General features: G+C 38.0%; 1 protein-coding gene across 7 annotated transcripts in view; it reads right to left on the bottom strand.

Annotated features, from left to right (window-relative positions):
- The window catches only part of ATG4C (autophagy related 4C cysteine peptidase), an 87812-nt gene that overhangs the window by 64141 nt on the left and 849 nt on the right, over positions 1-22822 (bottom strand). Inside the window, exon 2 of one of the 7 annotated variants that reach the window (XM_064589039.1) lies at positions 10506-10545. The exons of 4 other annotated variants lie outside the window; for them this stretch is intronic. The gene's annotated coding sequence lies outside the window, so the exon portion shown is untranslated. Of the gene's footprint in view, positions 1-10505; positions 10546-11963; positions 12159-22132; positions 22647-22822 lie in introns of those variants that run through there. 2 more of the 7 variants (XM_054512831.2, XM_064589040.1) reach the window with 2 other exon arrangements.

The following is a 22822-nucleotide window of genomic DNA, read 5'->3' on the forward strand; positions in this document are numbered from 1 at the left end:
TTTAAAATAAAAATAAATGTAGCTTACAGATATTTGTTTTATAACTGACTTGAGGGAAAATTGAGATGTGCAATATAATCTGAAAAAGGAACAAACTATACCTTAAAATGCTTGTGCTTATTTGCAATAATTCAGATAGTTTACTTATCAAGAAAAGAATGCTGCACAGAAAAAAAAGAATGCTGCACAGAACACTGCTCTTTTAGGGTTATAAATATCTACTCAAAAGTACTGATACATTTATTTCTCTAACAATAGACATTCCATTTTATAATATGTACTAAAAACTACTAATGATACAGTACAGTTGAGGCAGGAGAAAGCATGGTCCATTGGAAAAATCTTAAAAGTCAGTATGACTAGAGCACAAAAAAATCCAAAAAGGGGGCTTGAGATGTGGCTATAGGTTTGACATGGGCCAGAGCACACACGGCCTTGTACACCATGCTAAGAATCTTGTTGTTTGTCCTAAGAACAATTGGTTTCAAACAGGAATATTAGAATCTGATTCTGTGGGTCTGACTCCCAGAGCAGCACAAAGAATAGATTGCAAAGGAGAAGAGTACATGATTATAGAGTTTACCAGTACTTTACAGGACTAGAAGAGAGATGATAATACCTTGGAATGGAGCAACAGAGAGGGAGATAAATAGACATTATAAGGAAATGTGTCAAAAATTCAATGTCTTGGTGATTAAATGAATATAGAAGGCAAGAAAGATAGATATGCCAAAGATACACCCATGTTCCTGGCTTGTGAAACTAAATAAAAGGTGCCAACCATTGAAATAGGGAGCATCAGAAGAGATTCAGGTTAGAGAAGGAAGATCATGAATTTAATTTATATATAGTTTGAGATGTCTCTGAGAGATATATTAAAGAATCATCCATTTATTTAATTATTCAATAAGTTATTGCCAGGCACTGTTCAAGGCAATGCAGATACAGCTTAGGACAAAAGCAGTGAAATACTTCCTCTCATGGAGCTTAGAATCTAGATATATTCTAGAGAGGCCAACTAGGCAGTTGGATATATAGATCTGGAGCTTAAAGGTGAGGTCTGAGCGGGAGCTATTAATTTGAGAACTGCTGATGTATAAATGAGAATTAGAGCTACAAACATGTTCTTCAAGGACTTTGCCTTATGTTTACACCTTCAGCCTTGAGAATATTCAAGGCCCTTCAAGAAATTACATCTGGGGGGCGCCTGGGTGGCTCAGTTGGTTAAGCGACTGCCTTCGGCTCAGGTCATGATCCTGGAGTCCTGGGATCGAGTCCCGCATCGGGCTCCCTGCTCGGCAGGGAGTCTGCTTCTCCCTCTGACCCTCCTCCCTCTCATGCTCTCTGTCTCTCATTCTCTCTCTCTCAAATAAATAAATAAAATCTTTAAAAAAAAAAAAAAGAAATTACATCTGGGGCGCCTGGGTGGCTCAGATGGTTAAGCGTCTGCCTTCGGCTCAGGTCATGATCCCAGGGTCCTGGGATCAAGTCCCGCATCGGGCTCCCTGCTAGGCGGGGAGCCTGCTTCTCCCTCTGCTTCTGCCTCTGCCTCTGCCTCTGCCTCTCTCTGACTCTCATGAATAAATAAATAAAACATTAAAAAAAAAAAAAAAGAAATTACATCTGCCCTTTTACTTAGCTTCCTCTCTTGCCACTCCCTTACTGCACCATTCACCGAAGCCATTTTTAATATTAATATTAAAGCTTCCTAAACTGGACATGCTTCCATGTCTTTGCATGTGCCATTCCCTCAACCTAAAAGGCCTTCCTGCTCACCCTCACTTTTTGACTACCTTATTATCATGAGTCTCTAAGACCCAGCTTGTTTCACCTCCTCTGGTCAGACTTGTAAGATTCTACCCACCTCCATACCTCAAACTAAAAGAGATGTCCCGCTCTTAACTCCCATAGGATCCTATGTCCTCCTCTATCATGGCATTCATCATACTGTACTGTAATTACTTCTTACCTCTTAAACTAGATGGTCAACTTTTTGAGTGTCCTTGAGTTCTGCCTGGCATGTGATTAGTTCTCAAATTATGTTTATTAAATGAATCAGTGAATAGATAAATAAAGTATATCACTAGTAGCACTTTTACAAGCTGTAAAAGTCTATCAATTGGAAATTTTGTCACTGACAACTAGAAATTTTCCTCCAGAAAATTGCATAATTTAACAAAATTTGGAGAAGTACGGAGAAAGGTTTATAAAATGTACATCCACATGATTGATTACATATCCATTAAAAATGTCTCCAAAGGGGTGCCTGGGTGGCTCAGTTGGTTAAGTGTCTGACTCTTGATTTCAGCTCAGGTCATGATCTTGGAGTCATCAGATCGAGCCCCACATCAGGCTCCACACTCAGCAAGAGTCTGCTTGAGATTCTCTCTCTCCCTCTTCTTCTGCTCCTCCCCCTGCTGTGTGCACTCACTCTCTCTTGCTCTCTCTAATAAATAAATGGGTTATTTTAAAGATTTGATTTATTTATTTGTCAGACAGAGACAGAGCACAAGTAGGGGGAATGGCAGACAGAGGGAGAAGCAGCCTCCCTGCTGAGCAAGCAGCCCAATGCGGGACTCAATTCCAGGACCCTGGGATCATGATCTGAGCCAAAGGCAGTTGCTTAACCGACTGAGCCACCCAGGCATCCCAAGAAATAAATGTTTTTTAAAAAATGTCTCCAGGGGCACCTGGGTGGCTCAGTCAGTTAAGCATCTGCCTTTGGCTCAGATCATGATCTCCAAGTCCTGGGATCGAGCCCTGCATCAGGCTCCCTGCTCAGAGGGGAGTCTGCTTCTTTCTCTCCCTCTGCCCCTTCCCCCTGCTTGTGCTCACTCTTTCTCTCTCTCAAATAAATAAAATCTTTTTAAAACATAATTAATTACAAATAAATAAAGTCTCCAGGAAGTTTGTGATAATGGGGAAACACTGCAAAATCTAAAATTCTATGCATCATATGATACTAGCTGGAGAAGTGGCAGGGGAAGAGTTAGAAAGAAATCAAAAATTGACAAGTTTCTCTGGATACAAAATTGTGTGTGGTTATTTTTATACCACTATTGCCCACCTTTTCCAAATCTTATACAAAGAACAGATGTAATTTTTAGAATTTAAAATTTTTGTTGGGGCAGCTGGGTGGCTCAGTTGGTTAAGCGACTGCTTCGGCTCAGGTCTTGATCCTGGAGTCCCGGGACTGAGTCCTGCATTGGGCTCCCTGCTCAACAGGGAGTCTGCTTCTCCCTCTGACCCTCCTCCCTCTCATGCTCTCTGTCTCTTTCTCTCTCTCTCAAATAAATAAATAAAATCTTAAATAAATAAATACATAAAATTTTTATTGTTAAAAAGCCACCAACTGGGCACCTGGGTGGCTCAGTTGGTTAAGCGACTGCCTTCGGCTCAGGTCATGATCCTGGAGTTCCGGGATCGAGTTCCACATCGGGCTCCCTGCTCAGCAGGGAGTCTGCTTCTCCCTCTCCCGCTACCCCCTCTTGTGCTCTTTCTCTCTCTCTCACTCTCTCTCTCAAATAAATAAATAAAATCTTTAAAAAAAAAAAAAAAGCCACCAACCAGGGTGCCTGGGTGGCTCAGTTGGTTGAGCATCTGACTCCTGGTTTTGGCTCAGGTCATGATCTCAAGGTCATGGGAATGAGTCCCACATAAGGCTCTGCACTCAGATGGGAGTCTGCTTGAGATGCTCTCTCTCCCTCTCCCTTTGCCCCTCCTCTTGCTTTCTCTCTCTCTCTCTCAAATAAATAAATCTTAAAAAAAAAAAAGCCCCCAAAAAGTCACCAACCACAAGTCTTTTAAATTTAAAATATTTAAAATAAGAGAATATACACACGTGTATTTTTTTTTTTAATTTTATTTATTTATTTGAGAGAGAGCGAGCAAGAACGAGGAGGAGAGGCAAAGGGAGAGGGAGAAACAGACTCCCCACAGAGCAGGGAGCCCGACACAGGGCTCAATCCCAGGACTCTGGGATCATGACCTGAGCCGAAGGCAGACGCCTAACCAACTGAGCCACCCAGGTGCCCCCTTGTATTTTCTTTCTAAGTCAGAAAGAAAGTAGGTAATGGGGAATACTTTGGTTCAAACAGTTTGCAACATTGGTTACCAGGAATACCCTAGACAGTCCTTAGGAAGAATGTAAAAATGATCCCTTAAAGTGGGTGGGAAGAACATAAAGACAAAGTAAGATATTTTGTATGGGGAAAGTCTGTACCTTAGAAAATGGCTCCTAAATAAATAAATAAATAAATAGCCAAGGTAAGATGCTGTGACAGATTCAGAAATTAATGAGAAAATTTTCTAACCTCAAGGAACTTAGAGTAGAATAAATTGTTAGGTTACTCTTTTATTATTACCATTTTTCCTCAAAATTCCTGCTTATTGACTATTTACTCAGAATAACTATACCCCCAAATATGAAACATTTAAAATGTTTTTGTAACATATCCTTGACTATGCTCTAAGAATACTTTTATTGCCATTGTACCTAGGGTAGATCAGAATAATAAAATTATTATTATAAGGTCAAACTAGTTAAGCTGTTGCTAGTTTAATAATTCATATACAGTTGACCCCTGAATAATGCACAATGCAGGGTTTGGGGCACTGACCCCCTGTTTAGTGAAAACCCATGTGTAACTTTTGACTCCCCCAAAACTGAACTGAATGTCTCTAATATACGAAGAGCTCCTATAAATCAATAAGGGAAAAAACATCCAAATAGGAAAAAAATCCAGGCACTCTAAAAGAAAAAGACCAATAAACATAGGAAAATATTTTCAAACTTATTAAATCTAAGTAATGCACATTAAATGAATTTCATACTTTTTTCATCATAAGAGATGAAACTAATGATCCTGAAGAAACAAGCATTTTACATAATAATTTCTCAAATAAAAAAGTCCATGAGTACAGAGAATATGTCTCATTCACTACTGTATCCTTATACCTGGCACACTGGTGTGCTAATAGACACAAATATCTGCTGATGACAAAATTATGGTATATACATATTATGACATAGATCTATATTTATTACCATAAAAAGATATCCAGAGAGCATCAAAATATTTGAGGCAAAACTTGCTAAAACTGCGAGAAGAAACAGATGATTCCTCTATTAAGGTTGGAGGCTTTCATACCCCTCTAACAGAAAGAAATACAAGGCCAGCAGGCAGAAAATCAGTAAAGACAGTGTTGAATTAAATAGCACCACCTATCAACTGGACATAATTGACAGAGTACTTCACTCAACAAAAACAGATTATACATTATTCTCAAGTTCACATGAAATATTCACCAAGATGGACAAGATTCTGGGCCATAAAACACCTCTTAACAAATTTAAAAGAACAGAAATCATATAATATTTGTTCTCACTGAAATGGAATTAAACAAGAAATCAGTAACAGAAAGTTAGCTGGATATTTTCCAAATACTGGGACATTAAACAAAATACTTCAAATAACACAGAGCCAAATAAGAAACCTCAAGAGAAATTAAGAAATGTTTTCACCTGAATGAAAATAAGAATACAATTTAAAATTTGTGAGATGCAGAAAATTCCCTTAAAAGTTACATATATTAGAAAAGAAGAAAGATCTAAAATCAATAATTTAAGCTTCCACCTTAGGAAACTAGAAAAAGAAGAACAAATTAGGGGCGCCTGGGTGGCTCAGTTGGTTAAGCGACTGCCTTCGGCTCAGGTCATGATCCTGGAGTCCTGGGATCGAGTCCCGCATCGGGGTCCCTGCTCAGCAAGGAGTCTGCTTCTCCCTCTGACCCTCCCCCTCTCATGCTCTCTCTCTCTCTCATTCTCTCTCTCAAATAAACAAAATCTTTAAAAAAAAAAAAAAGAACAAATTAAATCTAAAGTAAGCAGAAAAAAAAGAAATAATAAAAATTAAGGCAGAAAGAAAGAAATCAGTAGAGAAAATCAACAAAACCAAAGCTGATTCTTTGAAAAGATCAGTGAAATCTATAAGCCTCTGGCCAGGCTAACTAAGAAAAAGAGAGGATACAAATGACTAACATCAGAAATGAAACAGGGGACATCACCACAGATCCCATGGACATTAAAAGGAGGATAAAGGAGTATTATGAACAATTCTATGCTTGCAAATTTGATAATTTAGATGAAATGAAGCAATTCCTTTAAAGACATAGTTTGCCAAAACTCACACAAGAAATAGACAATTTAATTCGGCCTATATCTATTAAAGAAATTGAATCAATAATTAATAAACGTCCAAAAAAGAAAGCATCAGGCTCAGATGATTTCACTCTTGAATTCTACCAAACATTTAAGAAAGAATTTATACCAATTCTCTACAATCTCTCCCGAAAGATAAAAGCAAATAGAATACTTCCTAACTCATTCCATGAGGTCAGCATTACCCTAATACTAAAATCAGACAAAGCCATTATTGGTACTGGCAAAGGAGTAGACAAATAGATTGATGGAACAGAATAGAGAGCCCAGAAATAGACGCACATAAATATAGTCAACTGATCTTTGACAAAGAAGCAAAGGCAATACAACAGAGCAAAGACAGTCTTTTCAATAAATGGTGCTGGAAAACTGGACATACACATGCAAAAAAACAAACAAAAAAAAGGAGGTAGAATAGATCATACACCCTTCACAAAAATTAATTCAAAATGGATCGTAGACCTAAATGTAGAACACAAAACTATAAATGTCCTAGAAGATAACATGGAAGAAAACCTAAATGACCTATAGTATGGCAATGACTTTTTAGATACAGCACCAAAGGCACAATCCCTGAAAGAAATAACTGGTAAGCTGGACTTCATTAAAATTAAAAACTTCTCTGTGAAAGACAATGTCAAGAGAATGAAAGGACAAGCCACAGACTGGGAGAAAGTATTTGCAAAAGACACATCTGCTAAAGGACTGCTATCCAAAATATACAAAGAACATTTAAAACTCAACAATAAGAAAATGAACAGGGGCGCCTGGGTGGCTCAGTCGTTAAGTGTCTGCCTTCGGCTCAGGTCATGATCCCAGAGTCCTGGGATCAAGCCCCGCATCAGGCTCCCTGCTCAGCAGGAAGCCTGCTTCCCCCTCTCCCACTTCCCCTGTTTGTGTTCCCTCTCTCGCTGTGTGTGTCTCTCTCTCAAAAAAATAAATAAAATCTTAAAAAAAAAAAGAAAAGAAAATGAACAACCTAATTTTGAAATGGGCCAAAGACCTTAACAGATTCACTTCACCAAAGATATAGAAATGGGCAAATAAGCATACAAACATATGCTCCACATATGTTATCAGGAAAATCAAATTAAAACAATGAGATACCACTACACACCTATTAAAATGCACAAAATCCAAAACACTGATAATACCAAATGCTGGTAAGGATGTCAAGCAGTAAGTACTCTCATTCATTGCTGATAGGAATGCAAGATCTTATAGCTACTTGGAAGACAGTTCGGCAGCTTCTTACAAAACTAAACATACTCTTAGCATATGATTCAGCAATTGTGGTCCTTGGTATTTACCCAAATGAAATAAAAACAATCCACACAAAAACCTGCACAGATGTTTATAGCGGTTTTATTCCTAATTACCAAAACTTGGAAGCAACTAAGATGTCCTTCAGTAGGTGAATGAATAAATAAACTGTAATACATCCAGACAGTAGACTATTACTCAGGCACTTAAAAGAAATGAGCTATCAAGCCATAAAAAGATATTAAGGAAAACTAAATGTATATTACAAAGTAAAAGAAGCCAAACTTAAAAGACCACTGTATATCAAACTGTATGATTCCAACAGTACGATATTCTGGAAAGGCAAAACTACAGAAATAGTAAAATGATCAGTGTTTGTGAGGGATGGGGGCAAGAGGGGTAAAGAATGAGTAGAAAGAACACAGAGGATTTTTAGGCAATAAAACTATTCTCTATAGTACTACAGTTGTAGATACAGGTCATTATACATTTATTTACACCAAAAGTGAACCCTAATGTAAACCATGGACCTGGAGTGATAACAATGTGTCAGTGTAGGTTCAACGGTAACAAATGTACCACTCTGGTGCGAGATGTTGATAGTGGGGAAAGTTCTACATTTTGTTAGGAGGTATATAGAACTCTGTCTGCTCAGTCTTGCTATGGACCTAAAATTGCTCTAAAAAAGTAAAGTTTAGGGGTGCCTGGGTGGCTCAGATGGTTAAGCATCTGCCTTCAGTTCAGGTCATGATCTCTGGGTCCTGGGATGGAGCCCCACCTCGGGCGCCTGGCCCACTGGGGAGTCTGCTTCTCCCTCTCCCTCTGCCTCTCCCCCTGCTCATGCTCTCTCTCTCTCTGTAACTCTCTCAAATGAATAAATAAAATCCTTTTATAAATAAATAAAATAAAAAAGTTTACCTAACTTTATAGAGGGTGAGGAAAAGGAAGAGAGAATAACATGAATATAATTTACACATCTATATGCATATATACTCTACATGTATATAGAGTTGCACACATACACACAAATATGCAAAAACAATGTCCAGAAGTCCATGCTAAAAGAGGAACTAAGAGATGAAATATCATCTTTTCTTTATTTTTTGTACTTTTCTTTATTTAAATTGTTTACATTGAATGTTTACATTAAAATAATATTCAAAAATAAATTGCTGAATTAAAAACTGAATACAGGAAATTACAAATGCACCTGAAACTGCTTGACTAAGAAACCTACAGAGAAGACATTCTATTACAAAATCCTAAGCAGCTTCTAAGAAAGATAAAATGCTGAGACAGTGCTTTTTCCTTTTTAAGATAAACAATTTTATTCTTCCGGTTCTTAAAGACATCAGATTCAGCTATTTAGTCATGTAGAAAATGTAACTTCCTCAATGCAATCCCCTAGGGCAGCTCTGGCTGAATAAAATGACTTGGAGGATATCCCTAGTTAATTTATAATTTTTTTTCTCCTTAAAATAGTAGTTAAGATTTAGAAAGAGGAAAAGGAATAAATTAATAATTGAGTCCATTCAGTCTATTAAAATGTCTTTTTTATACTTGGTGAGATAAGCCAAGGAAAGGCAAGAAAACAGTACTTTTAGTTTAACTACAAATGAGTAAAAAACACAAATGAAACCACAATGAACTTTAAGGGCAGTAGTACCATTAAAAATTCTAAACTATCCTCACCCACAAATTCCCTTTCCAAAAGCTTTCCTGATTTTTAAAAAATTAGAAAAGAATTAAAATTCATTCTATCAGGTATAAAGTGATGATTTACCCATTACCTAGTATATTTCAATCTCTTGTTATCTAAAATACCTGGTTTCGGGGCACCTGGGTGGCTCGGTCGGTTAAGCGGCTGCCTTTGGCTCAGGTCATGATCCCAGAGTCCTGGGATAGAGCCCCACGTCGGGCTCCCTGCTCAGCAGGAAGCCTGCTTCTCCCTCTCCCACTACCCCTGCTTGTGTTCCCTCTCTCGCTGTGTCTCTGTCAGATAAATAAATAAAATCTTTAAAAATAATAATAAAATTTAAAAATACCTGGTTTCACTGCTGCAGTGATCAAACTGACAGGCCAAAATTCTTGTTTAGTTTATGTAATGTCAGAGCCTTAGTCTGGAAAACCATCAAAATAACATTCTTCACAATTTCCATACACCTTTTTTTAAGACTGTATTTATTCATTTGACACACAGAGAGAGAGGCAGGCAGAGGGAGAAGCAGGCTCCCGCTGAGCAAGGAGCCCAATGCGGGGCTCCATCCCAGGACCCTGGGATCATGACCTGAGCTGAAGGCAGATGCTCAACCAACTGAGCCACCCAGGCATCCCTCCAAACACTTTTAAGAAGGGATTTATGGTTAAAAAAATGGGGGGGGGGATTTATGGTTTTTTCTTTTTTTTTTTTTAAGAAGGGATTTACGGTTATTTCCTAAACTTCAGAGAAATTAGTAACTTTTTTCAAGTAGACTTTCTTTATTAATGCATACTACAATAAATCTTACCATCCACCATTCCCATATTTCTGTTCACTGCTTACCTTCTGACAAATCCATTTTAATTAAAAAATAGCAGTAAAGAGGAGAAATCTCTATTTTATTTTATCTTAGTAAACATAAAGCTACCAGATGAGGTTTATTCCTAAACTTTACTGTTAATGATGTGAAAAATAGAATGAACATTAAGCAGAGTTCTTTTGGAACGCAAAGCTGCAACACTTGATATGAAAATCATCGATTGAGACCCAGATGTCATTTTTAGAGAGTCACTTTTCTAACCATAACCATGCATTAAGACAGTCGATAAATTATAAACTGATAAATGTAAAGGGTACTCAAATCAATGTCCTTGAAGGGCAGATGAAGGTAATCAGCCTCTCCCATAGGGCAATAGATAGAAGAATATTTTATCCACTGAGAATTTAAAGCCAAGAAAAAGTTCCTGACAGAACTTTAGGGACTGACTCTACAGAATATATCTCAGTCACATAGTACAACCGACAAAAACACTGCAGACTTACAGGATTTGCGTATGCTTGGGCATCTTCCCCAAATGGTATTCTGCAGCAAGATGAAATATAGATATTGATTTAGAATTTTTTATGTGCTTTTAGCTATACCATCAAATAAAATGAACTGTGAGGTCCATTCTAAGTTTTCACCCACTGTAACCTTTTCTACCTGCTTGCATTTTTAGTAACAAATATTAATCCCTTGTCTGACCTTGAATGTCTCTCAGTATGTTGGCGTGTCATCTGTGCTCTCTTATTTCTCTTCATCTCAGTTCTTTGCAGAAACATCAATTACCGTATCCATTTCTTTTTCCCTCTTTTCCTATATTTGCCAATCTCCTATCTTCATACATTGAACGTGTAGTCTAAAAATGTTGTTTGTAAACCCAGCATGTTTATTTCTTTTAAAAAGTCACATATATGGGGGCGCCTGGGTGGCTCACTCAGTTAAGCGTCTGCCTTTGGCTCAGGTCGTCATCCCGGGGTCCTGGGATCGAGCCCCACATCGGGCTCCCTGCTCAGCGGAGAGCCTGCTTCTCCTTCTCCCTCTCCCTCTGCCTGCCGCTCTGCCTACTTGTGCTCTCTCTCTCTGTCAAATAAATAAATAAAATCTTTTTTTAAAAAGTCACAAATATGAAGAAAGAGAGAACACTGGTAGTATTTATTTGGATTGTCTTCTTTCAGAGCTAGGGGTTTGGCAAAGTAGATGGCAGTAAGAAGTAAAGATAAAAAGATTGAGCAAAGGAACAGCAATATAATAACGGCAGGACTCACATAATCAGAAACTGGCCTTTTTTTTTTTTTTTTTAAGATTTTATTTATTTGACAGAGAGAGAGACAGCGAGAGAGGGAACACAGGCAGGGGGAGTGGGAGGGGGAGAAGCAGGCTTTCCCGCTAAGCAGAGAGCCCAATGCGGGGCTCGATCCCAGGACCCTGGGATCATGACCTGAGCCGAAGGCAGGCGCTTAACGACTGAGCCACCCAGGTGCCCCAGAAACTGGCTTTTAAAAGAGGGATAAGGGGCACCTGGGTGGCTCAGTTGGTTAAGCGGCTGCCTTTGGCTCAGGTCATGATCCCAAGGTCCTGGGATTGAGCCTCACATCAGGCTCCCTGCTCATTGGGGAGCCTGCTTCTCCCTCTCCACCCCCCACTCATTCTCCCTCTCTCTCTCTCTCGCTACCTCTCTCTCAAATAAATAAATAAAATCTTAAAAAAATAATAACAAAAGAGGGATAAAAGAGCTGATAGCAAAAAGATTAATAAGGGACTAATAAGATAGTTTTGCCTCAAGGATACAGCTTATAAACATTCTTACAACTCCTCAGGAATACACCCTCCAGTTAAAAACACTAAATCAATGCACAGCTACTTTACAATGACAACTCAAATAAAATGTACTACTTATGCATTATTCTCTGAAATCTAAAAATTAAAAAGAAGAAACTAAGTACTGAGCGTTCATTTACCCTCACACGTGACTTGTACCAAGGTCCTACAATCAAAAACCTCCATTTGAGGGGCGCCAGGGTGGCTCAGTCAGTTAAGCATCTGCCTTCGGCTCAGGTCATGATCCCAGGGTGCTGGGTTGAGCCCCGCATCAGGCTCCCTGCTCAGCAGGGAGCCTGCTTCTCCCTCTCCCACTCCTCCTGCTTGTGCTCTCTCTGTCAAAATAAATAAATAAAATATTAAAAAAAAAAAACTCCGTTTGTGCAGCACGGAATATTACACATTCACAGACTATAAAGTTGGTCATCATAACAATCTAAATGGGATATAAGCAGTTTAAATGACTTCAATCACTTACTTAAAATTATAGTAAGAAGTATTAATGAAATCTGGGCTGTTTTAAGCATTCCTTGATCTCCTTGATCTTATCTCTAGGAAGCATATAATATTTACTCTAGTTTGATAACTAAATTTTAATTATGTCAGGTAACCTCTGACAGGTCCAAGGTAACTATGAATGGTTGGAGCCTCCATACTTTAAAATGCAACTTTGCAAGTGGTGAAATAAGCAGTCTGCATAAGAAGCAACATACAGGGTCAAATTATTTAATCATTAACAAAATTAACCTAACCTCTACAAGAACTGAGGGATGTCAGAATCTCAGGACTGAAAGGGAATTTACAAAGTACTTAGTTAACCAGTAAGAAGTAATATTAATAACAGGTCTTAACCATTTTCCCATATATTTCCCATACATTCCAATCTATCCCTAATCTCCCTTAACCTGTGAACAGTGAAAGAAAGCAGCGAAAGAAAATGTTTAAACTTAAAAGATTGAAAAAAATATCACTCCCATCCCAGGAATCTAATCTGCTATCCGGTTCAAACTCACTCACTAATCATTAATTGGCTTCAACCACCCATACAATAGCAAGATCTCCTTTACAACATCCTAGCCAAGTGCATTCACCCAGCCTCTGAGTGAACGCCTCCAAAACAGAGTTCAGTGCTTAATGAGTTCTGTACTGAGCTAAAAATTCAGCTGTAAGTTTAAAAGCCTGATACTATTTTTTTAAACTATTTTTCTTTACTAACATAACTGTTCTAGAGTATCCACATAACTATATTATTCCAGCTAATTTTAAACAATTTCACTTGCTTGAAAGACATTTGGAACCAAAAGTCCTGTGACCTTATAATTTCCACCAACTGGTCCTGGTTGGGGTCCTTCTGAAACTAATATGTCTTCCATTTGATAACCCATCAGATATCTAAAGACCTCCAGGGGCGCCTGGGTGGCTCAGTGAGTTAAGCATCTGCCTTCAGCTGGGGTCATAATCCCAGGGTCCTGAGATTGGTCTCCTTGCTCAGTGGGGAGTCTGCTTCTCCCTCTCTCTTTGCCCCTCCCCCTACTCAAGCGCAAGCACGCGCGCTCTCTCTCTCTCTTGCGCGCGCGCGCGCACATGTGTGTGTGCTCTCCCTCTCAAATGAATGAATAAAATCTTTTTAAAAAAACGTAAAAAAAATAAAGACTGCATCATCTCTTCTCCACATTAAATACACTCAATTCCTTCAATTAGTCAGAAGACTGCTATATGAGTGGTAATGAGGACCTCAAACAGGATACTGATCAGGGGATAAGAAATGACATATAGGGGCGCCTGGGTGGCTCAGTCGTTAAGCATCTGCCTTCGGCTCAGGTCATGATCCCAGAGTCCTGGGATCAGGCCCCGCATTGGGCTCCCTGCTCCGCGGGAAGCCTGCTTCTCCCTCTCCCACTCCCCCTGCTTGTGTTCCCTCTCTCGCTATGTCTCTCTCTGTCAAATAAATAAATAAAATCTTCAAAAAAAAAAAAATGAGATATAAATAGCAAGCTGAATTGTAGAACTAGCAACATCAATTCAGTTTGGGACACACTGATTTTGAGGTTTGTTTAACAAGTAAATATGGACAAGATCTTTTCCAAGTCCCATTCCACTAGTTACTTCTGCTACAAAAAGGTGCATTCATATTATTGAGACTAGTAATTATACCTCATTTAAACACAAAATATCACATTTATTCATTCATCGAGTACTTGAGTGGTTACTTTTGTAAGGTACTATGGGAGATACAATGAGCCATGAAACCCAGTTCCTGTCCCCATAAAATTTACATTCTAGGGACGCCTGGGTAGCTCAGTCGGTTAAGTGTCTGCCTTCAGCTCAGGTCATGATCCCAGGGTCCTGGGATCGAGTCCCACATTGGGCTCCTTGCTCACTGGGGAGCCTGCTTCTCCCTCTCCCTGCCACTCGCCCTGCTTGTGCTCTTTCTCTCTCTGACAAATAAATAAATAAAATAAGTAAATAAAATTTACATTCTAAAATGCAAGATGTTTATAACTAACCAGAACTTAAGATGTAATATGGTTATGTCCCACAGTAGAAATGAAATATAAAATGTTACAATTATTGAGAAATATTTTTCCCCTTTCCAATGAGAATATTCACACAAGAAAAATATCACATACAGTCACAACTGGGATTCTTCAAGTACAAAGACCAAGAACACACAAATAATATAAATCTTACTATTTTGGGTGTAAATAAGGATAACACTAGCCATATTTCTTAGGAAGGAGTTAAAGTACCCTCAACAATTATGTCTATTGTTAAAGATTAATGCTTGAATTGTATCATCAGTCAAAAGAGCATTGTTTAAAATGTTCACACACACAACTGTTTTGGCTTACAAATGGAACTGTTGAATGTCCTTTTCCCATTTCTAATTTTAAACAACCGTATATCAATTTGAAAATAAAGCTAAGGGTTTAAAACTTTACAAAGATAAAAAAAAATGCATATTTTCTACCTGATATAACTGTTCTAGAGTTCCCTATAACAATACACATATTATGATAAAGTTTGAAGTTATTATGGCTACTTTAGTCATTTTACCAGATAACTTATTTTACAGAAAGAGTCTATTAAAATGTAGTTTAGTAGGAACTTTATATTTTAAGCTGATAACATAATCACACAGAAAATATAATACAAATAACTTTGAACACATAATTTGACTATAGGTCTTTAGCAGGATATAGTCTAAGGACATAAAATGGCAAAGAAATCTTTAATTGGTAAATCTGTTGTTGGAAAGAATATCAGTATAGTAATACCAAAACTATCTTAAGTGTTTTACAGGAGATTAGATGAGTAAATATACTGATATGGTTTTGAATCAAAATTTTCCCTGTAGGAAAAAGGAGATACAAATATGAACTGCCAGAAGGTGAAGATGAATTTTGTGGTTCTGAATTTGAACTGAAGGTATCCTATAAGTGTGTGTGTGTGTGCATGTGTGTATCCATTTAAAGGACCTAAAAGCAATGATACTCCAGGGGTGCCTGGGTGGTTCAGTTGGTTAAGCGACTGCCTTCGGCTCAGGTCATGATCCTAGAGTCCCGGGATCGAGTCCCACATCGGGGTCCCTGCTCAGCAAGGAGTCTGCTTCTCCCTCTGACCCTCCTCTCTCTCATGCTCTCTGTCTCTCATTCTCTCTCTCTCTCAAATAAATAAAATCTTAAAAAAAAAAAATTTTTTTTAAGCAATGATATTCCAGTAGCGATGAGTATATTCAATGCCCAAATCTTGGTTTCTGAGTACCATTTGCAACTAAATTGAATCAGGACTCCATGGTAGAATGACTAATCCAGGTCTAGGCAGGGAATATACAAGGTGAGCCTAGAACATCTTATTGTACAAAAAAATAATAATGTGCCCAAATACCAAGGTGAACGTATGCAAAGGCCACAGCAACTGGCTTGAAGTTGACTAATCAAATTTGAGATAATTTAATCATCAAAAAGAATAATGGTGGGGCATGTGGCTGGCTTAGTCGGTGGAGCATAAGACTCTTGATCTCAGGGTTATGAGTTCAAGCCTCACACTGGGCATGGAGCCTACTTCAAAAAAAAAAAAAAAAAAGAAGGGGCACCTGGGTGGCTGAGTCAGTTAAGTATCTGCCTTCAGCTTGGGTCATGATCCCAGGGTCCTGGAATTGAGTCCTGCATTAGGCTCCCTGCTCCACGGGAAGCCTGCTTCTCCCTCTACCAGTCCCCCTGCTTGTGTTCACTCTCTCGCTATGTCTCTGTTCAATAAATAAATAAAATCTTTAAAAAATAAATAAATAAATAAATCTTAGAAGAGGAAGAAAAGGGAAGAAGAAGAATGGTACAGATTTATAACCAATAAATTTTTTTTTAAAGAATTCTTGGGTACATAGTGATACTAAAATAATAGAAGAGAGGAAGAATAGCTCTTCTTTAGAGAAGATAGTCAACAAACATGTAGGATTGAGAGAACTGGAAAACCACTATCTGGTAACCACCAATGCAATGATTGATTCAGGTAAGGAAGATCCATGGCTACTAAAACCAAGGATAGAAAAAAAAATTGTTGGAAAACAGAAATATCCAACAATCTCAAAGTATTTCCCCCATAGATTAATTATTAAGTTCAAAAGGGAAAAGATAACATTAGGATGTAGAAATCTGACTAACGTAAATAACTGATCTTAACATTACCAATAATGGGACAAACTGCCATTATATTCTTCCTGAAGTGGTGAAATGGAAAGTTTACAATATCTCCTATGTAACAGTCTTTAAAAAAATATTTAACCTGAAATTGTGGGAAAACAATCAGACAAATTCATTTTGTGAGGCATTCTACAAAACAAAATGGCCTGGACTCTTCAACAAAACTGTCAGTCTTGAAAGACCAAAAAACAAAAACAAAAACAAAAAAAAGGAAGGAGGAAAAAGAAAAGGTGGGAATTGCTCTAGATAAAACAGGCATAACAACTAAGAAAATTCATAATCTCTGATTGGAAGGATTTTTTTAAAAGATTTATTTATTTATTTGAGAGTGAGAGTGCAAGTGGGGGGGGAGCAGAGGAAGAGAGACAAGCAGACGCTGCACTGAGCACAGAGCCCAATGCGGGGCTTAAGCCCAGGACCCTGAGATGATGACCTGAGCAGAAATTAAGAGTTGGATGCTTAACCGACTGAGCCACCCAGGTGCCCCAATAGGAAGTATTTTTTAAGTATTTTTTTAAAGCTTTAAGGGACATTACTGATAAACATCTGGGTAAATTCAAATTTTTAATATGGCCTATACATTAGATAGTATTATCAATCAGGGTTAAATTACTTGGGTGTGCACACAGCATTACAGCTATGTAGGTGAATGTCCTGGTTCATAGGAGATATATGATGAAGAACTTAGGAGTGAAGTGTCAGGATGACTCCACCTTAGTTTCCAATGGTTCAGCAAGAAAAACAAAGCATGCAATGTGTGTGTATTTAGAGAGAGAGAAAGCAAAATGAGGTATAATGTTAACAACTACTGAATCTAAACAGAAGATAATACAGGTACTCGCTGTACTATTCTTTCAGTTTTTTTATAGGTTTGAAACTTTCTTTTTTTTTAAGATTTTTTTTTTTTCCAAGAGAGAGCGAGCAAGAGAGTGTGCACAAGTGGGGGGGGAGGGGCAGAAGGAGAAGCAGGCTCCCCACTGAGCAGGGACTCAGATCCCAGGACACCAGGATCGTGACCTAAGCTGAAGGCAGACGTTTAACTGACTGAGCCACCGAGGCGCCCTAGGTTTGAAACTTTCAAAAGAAAAATGTTGGGAGAAAAAAGTAGGGTGGAAATTAAATTGATCAGACTTTATTAAGTCTAACTACTTTTTTATCCTTTCCATAAGCACTAAAAGCAAGTATGAGGTTTAGAAAGGTTTGGCTAAAAATAAAAGTAATAGGGCGCCTGGGTGGCTCAGTTGGTTAAGCGACTGCCTTCGGCTCAGGTCATGATCCTAGAGTCCCTGGATCGAGTCCCGCATCGGGCTCCCTGTTCGGCAGGGAGTCTGCTTCTCCCTCTGACCCTCCCCCTCTCATGTGCTCGCTCTCTCTCATTCTCTCTCTCTCAAATAAATAAATAAAATCTTTAAAAATAAAAAATAAAAAAAATAAAAAAATAAAAATAAAAGTAATAATCCTAACAAATAATAAGTAATTACAAACCAAGCCACCATTAGTTTCCTATTATAGCTGTAGACTAAACATAATCTCTAATGAAAATACTTAAAAGAGGACATGTGTTAACTCATCTAGGACAATTATGTATCAGCAAAACTATCTTACATAATATTTACTCCAAATCCAAATATGACTAACCAAGCAAATTTTTTCTCCAATTGAGATCTTTTAGTTATAAGGATCTCTATAATGAAAATGTTGTTAAAGACACACAGATAATTTCAGACCACATATCTGTAACAATAATAAACACAAACTCTGTACCAGGAATTTTGTTAACCTATGCACATATATCATCTCATTTAATCCTTACAGCCACTCTATAATGCAGATACTATTATTATCCTCATTTTATAGATTAAGGGGGAAAAAGGCTTGGAAAGACTAAATAACTTCTACAAGGTCATATTGCTGGTAAATAGCAAAACACACCTTGAATCTAGACAGTCTGACTCCAGAGGCCATTCTCTCTGCTCTACACATTCTACTGCTTTACTATGAAACATAAAATTTAAAAAATAAACTGACTGTATTGATTCAACATCTATCAAAAGTTACACAAAGGAGACATTTCAAGGAAAAATCAAGAGCATGTCTTTCTTCCCTAATACACATTTAAATTTACATATACACTAATTGAATGAAGTTAGAATTTAACCAGATGCCCAATTTATTGCCAATAATCCCACATGAAAATAAAGATCATATACCTATTCATATATATGGTTGAATATGTTACATATAAATTCAGAACAAATACCAACATATTTCCAAATGCTTTCATCTAGAACTTTATCCCTGCTCACTCAAGAAAAAAAAAAAACACTGAAAAAATTTATTTCAGGTACACCATTCCTCAAGTATACTTAATTCAAACAATGACATAAAAGAAAAAAACAAGAAATTAACCTTGAAAACTGATGCCACCATAAAAAAATATTAACAAACAAACCATGTCCCCCCAAACCTGGTTATCTTATAGTGTTCTCTCAATGAACTGTACCACTATCCATCCAGTTACATAAGCCAAAAAGCTAGGCACCACCTTCCTCTCCCTCATTCCTCACATCCAGTCTATCACCTAGTTCCACCTCCTAAATATCTCTAAATCCACCCACTTCCATCTTCACCACCATCTTGCCCAGGATATTTTCATCTTTTCATCTGGCCTCTCCCCATCCACACTGCTGTCCCTCTTGTAAGCAGTTTTTCCTCTGTATAACATCAAGTCCTTTCTTATAGCACTTAAATAACTGCAAACTTTAAATTTCTTTGAACATTTGATTTATGTCTGCCTCCCCAGTTATACAATATGTTCTATGCGGGTAGAAATTTTATTTACTCACCATTTCATCATTGTGACCTAGGAGACTGCCCAGTTAGTAAATGCTAAATGATTGAATGCATGTCAAAGATTGCAAGTTTATTTATAAACAGAAAAAAATTAGTTATAAGGTCCACCAACCATAGGAGTACTTTATTTCATCATTTCTAGATCATACATTTACATTCTAACTCTGAAAATGAATACATCTTATAGTTGACGATCTTTGTTACATTGGCAATATTTTTTTCTTTCATACTGGTTCATAAAACAAAGGTGCATCTTGGAATTTTTTTTTTAATCTCATGATTTGATGAAATAAGTAAATCAATAACACACCTGGTCCACTCAGTTCAAACTTGGTAATCTAGCCTCCCTTTCTTCTTTGGCCACCACGCTACTCCCAACACTGAATATTAACAGAACCTACTGGTTCTTTCACCAACAGCTATCAAATCTATTCCTTTCTCCCAGTCCCATTAAAATAACACTAGATCTATCTAATTCCTCCTTGCTATATATCTGAACTCTTGTCATAGCTTCATTCATTTAAACATTTGTTTCCAATTCAACCAAAACTGTGCACTTGTGTGTGCAAGGAACTAAAGATACAAAGCAGTCCAGTTATTTGTCCGTCCCTCTTTTATCTCTCCCCTACAATTCAGAATTTTCTTCTTTTTATGCCTCAAGCTAGAATCACTTTCCTCCCCATTTCTACCTACCAGATCTACAGTCACTACTTTAGTTCTAGATTAAATCTCATCTTCTTCGTTAAATCATTCCTAGTTAATCTCTTTTCAACTTTAACATTTTTTTTAAATGTTTTATTTATTTATTCATGAGAATCAGAGAGAGAGAGAGAGAGAGGCAGAGGCAGAGGCAGAGGCAGAGGGAGATGCTGGGCAGGGAGCCCGATGCGGGACTCGATCCCAGGACCCTGGGATCATGACCTGAGCTGAAGGCAGACCTTAACCATCTGAGCCACTCAGGCGCCCCTCAACTTTAACATTCTAAAACAGATAAAATCTAATACAGCATATTGGTTGTACTTGCTGCTTCTTGAAGGCAAGGTTTACATCCCATACATTCTGCTATAATGTAAGTTCCTCAAGAGCAGGGACTTTTGTCTCTTTTGTTCACTGTTATATCTCCAGCAACAGATAACATATATCATGTACCAAATAACAGCTGCTTCAAAAAATACTTATTGAATTAATGTTCCTTATATATTCCAGGATAGAGAACACATCTTTGCAGCTGTGGTATAGTGGGAAGAGTCAAAACGAACTGGACTAACTAAATGACTTGAACTGTTTGAGCTTCAGTTTCTTCATCTGCTAAATGTAAATAATGTTCACCAGCTCACTGAGTTGTTATATTGATTAAATCCAATAATGCTTTAACAGCATCTAGTACAGAGCTAAGGACAAGAGGATGCTCTCAATAAATGTTTTGATGATTTTTTTTTCTTTTAAAGATTTTATTTATTTGAGAGAGAGCACAAGCAGGGGGAGCAGCAGAGGGATAGGGAGAAGCAGACCCCGCTGAGCAGGGAGCCCAATGCGGGACTCGATCCCAGGACCCTGAGATCATGACCTGAGCGGAAGGCAGATGCTTAACGACTGAGCCACCCAGGCGCCCTTGATGATTTTTCTGACAATAGTTAAATAGCAAGACATATTCAATAAATGCTTACAAAATGAATAAAATCTCAGGAAAAATATCAAAAGTTTGCATAATATCTAGCCTCTTAATTGTTTATCCAATCAAGAATTCTATGAGTGAATTAAATCTGAAATATATATTTAGCTCCAAATCATAAGCATGGCTGAAAGCATTTCTGACTAATTAGGAATAATCCAATTTGACAGGGTACAAGTATTTATATTTTACTGACATGTATAGATTATATTTGACTGCTCAAAGAAGAACAAAAGTTTTACTATTAGGATTTCCATAGTGCAATAATCAGAAGAAAAGAAAAACTGCAAACTTATTTGAGTTACACAGTCCCCATAAAGCCAGGAAGTACAAAAATTTCTGTCTACAAAGTATTAGTGAAGAGTATACAATGCTGTTTTACCAGCTGTATCAAAATATATAAAAATACACCATGGGGCGCCTGGGTGGCTCAGTCAGTTACGTGTCTGCTTTCAGCTCAGGTCATCATCCCAGAGTCCTGGGATCAAGCCCCACATTGTGCTTCCCGCTGGGCGGGGAGCCTGCTTTTCCCCTCTTCCCCATGCTTGTGCTCTCTTGCTATCATCTCTCTCTCTCCCTCTCAAACAAATAAAATCTTTTTTTAATACTTTATTTATTTGATAGAGATAGACACAGCAAGAGAGGGAACACAAGCAGGGGGAATGGGAGAGAGAGAAGCAGGCTTCCCATGGAGCAGGGAACCCAGTCCGGGGCTCAATCCCTGGACCCTGGGATCATGACCCGAGCAGAAGGCAGGTGCTTAACGACTGAGCCACCCAGGCGCCCCTAAATAAATAAAATCTTAAAAAAATATATACCACAAATAATTACAACAAATAAATTTTTCAACATATTTGCATTCCATTTTAGAGAAAAAGAGCATTAGTTAAATGGTTTTTAAACCTTTTTTACTCCATTATCAATTCCTTATATTGGCTAATTTTTAACTTTAAACCGTTCCCAAAATTTTACAGAGAATGAACTGATAAATCAATACAGCATCAGATTATTGTACCAATTAGAAACTCTTCCTTCAGGAAAGAAGCTTTATTAATTTGTAAACTGGAACATACATAGACTTTACCTTTTAAAGCTTTTCCAATCCCTCTGGGTACTTTCAATGACTCATTATCTAATTCAGAGATCACAAGCAAGCAAGAAGGAAAGAGCATTCCCTTGTGTCTATCTGCTATTAACTGACACAAAATCATTGCAAATTCCACAGGGGATATATGTCCCGACTAAGAATAGAGGGGGGAAATATCCCACCTAAGTAATTCAGATTCAAAGAGCTGTCGGACAAGGTATTCTCCTCTAACTGTAGAGTAGCAGCAAACCCCTTGTGGGAAAATAATCAACACAAAACGAAAATGGAAGCCAAAGAAATCTTAAATAAATAGAAACTCTATAAGCAGAGATATGGCGAGTTGACCACTGACGTCTCTCAGATTCACCAGTCATCCTAAGAATGTATTCGAACTTCCAACCTATAAAGCCCTTAGATGGGATGGAGGTGGAAGCGTTGAGGATGCGTGAGAACCAGATAAAGGGAGTGAACGTTAATGTCTGGATGGAAAGGCATTAAGATATTCAAGCGAGGGGCACCTGGGTGGCTCAGTCGGTTAAGCGACTGCCTTCGGCTCAGGTCATGATCCTGGAGTCCCGGGATCGAGTCCCGCATCGGGCTCCCTGCTCAGCGGGGAGTCTGCTTCTCCCTCTGACCCTCCCCTCTCTCATGCTCTCTATCTCATTCTCTCTCAAATAAATAATAAAA

The sequence above is a fragment of the Mirounga angustirostris genome, unplaced genomic scaffold (assembly GCF_029215605.1).
Source record: "Mirounga angustirostris isolate CCGP_5_RB_7025 unplaced genomic scaffold, mMirAng1.0.hap1 SCAF_4, whole genome shotgun sequence".
In the NCBI taxonomy this organism is placed as follows: Eukaryota; Metazoa; Chordata; class Mammalia; order Carnivora; family Phocidae; genus Mirounga; species Mirounga angustirostris.